Source organism: Lycium ferocissimum, chromosome 1 (assembly GCF_029784015.1).
Source record: "Lycium ferocissimum isolate CSIRO_LF1 chromosome 1, AGI_CSIRO_Lferr_CH_V1, whole genome shotgun sequence".
Lineage (NCBI taxonomy): Eukaryota > Viridiplantae > Streptophyta > Magnoliopsida > Solanales > Solanaceae > Lycium > Lycium ferocissimum.
Genome location: NC_081342.1, coordinates 144699 through 149163, shown reverse-complemented (window position 1 = coordinate 149163; position 4465 = coordinate 144699).

The window sequence follows — 4465 nt, the reverse complement described above, 5'->3', positions numbered from 1 at the left end:
CATCATGGTGGACCCTGTAAGTCACGTTCTATTTTGGACGTGTAAAATGGTCCTCTATTTCAGGGATCAGTTGAAACTCTTTTCAACTCCTTTCCTTATCTGAAACTGCTGCCCAAATTATTAACTATTGCCCGTTTAAAATTCGGTCAAATAACTGTTCTTGATGGTAGAACAATATAAAAAGGAAAGCATCGGTTTGAGTCCCTATGCACAGAAATTTACCTCGTAAAAATACTAGACCATCTAGTAAGATATTCTGAGTGCTTAGAAGACTCATCGGAATCAGAACAAATGCCGCCGACAATTTCAACGACTCCGTAACAATGGCTAGAGGTATGACGATCTTCTTTCCGCTGCGCTATTGCTCTGTGATGTCTTACATTTGGTATCAGAGCAACCATTAACCTCCGTCTTGTTATTTTCGGAGCTTGAAAATTGGTTAAAAAATGGTGTCTTGATTTTCGGATCTGTAAATTTTTGAACTTGTGATACAAACTAGTGTTAGAGATCATATGGAAATAGATTTTCTAACATTTGTGTGGTTTTATATACTCCCTCTATTTTAATTTAGGGAAAAGACATGTTTTAACCCCTGAACTTGGCACGAAAACTCACTTTAGCAACTAAACTTAACTTCTATTTATTTACCCCTTTAACAACTTACGTTTCAATTGTTTTCCACCCAATCTTTGATGTGGCAAAAAATAATTAAAAAAAAATAATTAAGAGAGTGAAAAACAAAAAAGTAGACCCGCTCATATATATATATATATATATATATATATATATTATTATTATAAATTAAAAAAATAAAATAAACATTATACAATTAAAAAATAAAATAAAAATAAAAACCATACATGTCTTCTTCACAATCCCCCCTCTCATCCACAACTCCGACATCTTCTTCCCGCTCCTGTCCCGCCTCCGCCACCGGCCCGCCCGTTGTTTTTTCCCCTCCGCCCCGCCCCCCCGCGGCCCCAGGCTGCTTTTTCTCTTTTTCTAACCCCCCCCCCCCCGGTCTCTTCCCCGCCTGTCGCCTCGCGCACCCCACCACCACGAAATTTTTCTTTAGTGAAAGCGATCATGCAATTTCTTTAGTGAAGTTGTTATTCAAGCTTACTTAGAAGTACATAAAAGATAATAATTCATTGAATGGAAATTATAAAAAATTTCATGGCTTCTTTGACTTTAGAATTAAGCACATCGTTAGCTAATTCCAAGTAGAAGGAATATTAGCAGCCGTCTGTTGTGCTTCTCTTAGATTATGTTTTAGTTATCTTTTAGGCTTGTGAGTAGAATATGTTTCACCATTTTTTGGTTTCTTGATTTTGATTTTGATTTTGATTTTCTTTCAAAAATAAAGTTACGGAAGAAATGGGTTTGCTAATAATGGTGGTGGAAAAAATGGGTTTGCTAGAAATGATGATGGTTGTGGATGTGGGTATTTTGATTTTCTTTCAAAAATAAAGTTATGGTAGAAATGGGTTTACTAATAATGGTGGTGGAAGAAATGGTTTTGCTAGAAATAATGGTGGTTGTGGATGTGGGTTAAAGATGGTGGTGGTGATTTTTTTTTTTTTTTTCTTTTAAGGAATTTGATGAAATTTGGTGGGGAGATGATGGTGGTGGTGGGTGTGGATGTGGGTTAAAGATGATGGTGATGATTTTTTTTTTTTTTTAAGAGACGATTCGTCAATTTTTGCGGCGGCGACGTCGGCGGAGGCGGAGAGGCGGCGGCGGCATGGTGGTTGATAAAAGTTGGGTGAGGATGAGGAGAAAGAAGAAGAAAGAGAAAGAAAAAAATAATAAAAGAAACAAAAAAATGATGTGTTGGTAATTTTGACATGGCAATGATGTGGCAACGACGTGGCAATGATGTGGCATTGACGTGGCAGAGACGTGGCGCGAGTGTAATACACCTCCCATTGTGAGAGGTATTATTTTTTTGGGGTGGAAAACAATTGAAACGTAAGTTGTTAAGGGGGGTAAATAAATAGAAGTTAAGTTTAGTTGCTAAAGTGAGTTTTCGTGCCAAGTTCAGGGGTTAAAACATGTCTTTTCTCTTTAATTTATATGAACCCATTTGACTGGGCACGACATTTAAGAAAGAGGAAAGACTTTTGAACCTTGTGGTTCAAAATAAGCCTTGAAAATTTGTGTGGTTGTAAATCATTCATAAAGTGAATTTGTTTTCAAATTAGGAAAGAGGTCATTCATTTTGGCACGGACTAAAAAGGAAATAGGTTCAAACAAATTGAAACAGAGGGAGTTTGATTTTCTGTATCTATAATGATGGAGAATTTACCGGGTCTGCATATGGTTGAAACCGGGTCGACCCGGACAGAGGTTGAAGATGACTCAGTAAGCCGACAGTGAGATAAAAAAGGGCAAGAATGAGTTTCTTAAAATCTTGGAACACTTCTCACGTCATGGTAACTTTTTGAGTCAAACTTTGAGCCATGTGGGGCCCAATACTCAACCAATTGCATTTGCATCCAATTGTATCAAGAGTTCGGAATCAAAATGACCCCAAAAAAATCATTTTGAATCAAAATACCCCAATAAAAAAATGTTACCGAACTACCTTTAGCGCAGTAATTTACTGCGCTAAAACAGTTAACGGGGACGGCTTCGTTAACTGCTATAGCGCAGTAATTTACTACGCTATAGTGTGTGTCTTTTTTTTTTTTTGACCCTTTTGGTTAATCCTTCTTTCATTATCCTTTTTAACGTACTTTGATCATAGATTAATCATGTTTCGGAATCCCGAAACTTCAATATTTTATATAGAACCCTACTTATTTTTATGCGATTAATAAGGTAGGATCAATACATCAAGGATACACAAAAGTTCGGATGACCGTTTTTAGTGGTTGAAAAGTGCTCGAACGGCATTTTCGTTTGAAGGCTCGGTGCCATTAGCTTGAAGTTCTTTACGAATACTTAAACTTGTTCATTAATAATTAATCAAAAGTTAGTCAAAATGGCAGCATTCATACAAAAAAAAATTAATTAAATTGCTTCATTCATAACCTTGAGTAGATGAAAATATTTAAACTTGTTCATTAATAAGAAACCCAAACTTTTTAAAATACAATTATCAAAGTAAGAAAAAAACTTCGAAAACATTCATCAATTAATGCCCTTGAGTTGATCTTCTGCCATCACCGCGAGATGAGCCACCACCACTAGATCTACCACCACGAAAGTTTCCTCCACCACGAGAGGTAGTTTGACCACCATGTCGTAAGGGACACTTGCGCTTATCATGACCAACATAATTGTAAAATGAGCATTTTCTTGTGTATCTCCCCAGTGGGATATCCATTTCATTATGCATACGCGAGTATCATTCTTTAAAATTTACGGATAAATGCTTTATTTGCAACCATTGAAAATGGATCCGGTGGCCAATAACTCTCACTATCAAGTGGGTAGAACCTTCTAGCATACGTTCTTGCAAAATTTTCAATTGTATATTCCTCAGCCATGTACGAGGAGACGTTTTTTTCCATTGTGATAAAACACTTGAAGGCCTGAGAACATGGCATGTGATATGATTGCCACTTGTCGCATGTGCATGTTCTTCTAATCTCACAAATTATGCGGACGTTACCTCCTTTACCTTAGTGCACACTTGTTGTGAGTTCAAATATGCGCTCTGCAGAGTTGTACTCCATCCGATCATATTTCTGAGCCTTATATTTGTGGTACTCGAACACTTTTACGGTATTGGCATCCATCTTAGACCTGCTGCTGCATGTGCATCGGCCGCTTTTGATCTATTGATGAACTGCTACACAACCTACTTAAATGTCATTCTCACCATTGCGGTGACGGGTAGTCCCCGTGCAGATTTCAACAGGCCATCGAATGAATCAGAGCTGTTTGTTGTCATCATACCCCATCGCCTACCTTAGGGTTTAGGGTTTTAGGGTTTAAGATTTCAGGGTTTTAGAATTTAAGGGTTTAGGGTTTAAGGTTTAAGGTTTCAGGTTTAAGGTTTAAGGTTTCAGGGTTTCAAGGTTCGGGGTTTTAGGGTTTCGGGTTTAGGGTTCAGGGTTTCGAGGTTTGGGGTTTTAGGGTTTCGGGGGTCGGGGGTCGGGGGTCGGGGGTCGAGGGTCGGGTTTAGGGTTTAAGGTTCAGGGTTAAGGTTACAGGATTTAGGTTACAGGGTTAGGGTTTAGGGTTTAGGGTTCCGGGGTCGGGGGTCGGGGGTCTCAGGGTTTAGGGTTTAGGGTTCGGGGTTCGGGGTTCGGGGTTCGGGGTTCGGGGGTTCGGGGGTTCGGGGGTTCGGGGTTCGGGTTCGGGGTTCGTGGTTCGGGGTTCGGTTTAGGGTTTCAGGGTCGGGTTTCAGAGTTTCGGGGTTTCGGGGTTCGGGGTTTCGGGGTTTCGGGGTTCGGGGTTCGGGGTTCGGGGTTCGGGGTTCGGGGGGTCGAAGTCCGGGGTCGGGGTCCCGGGT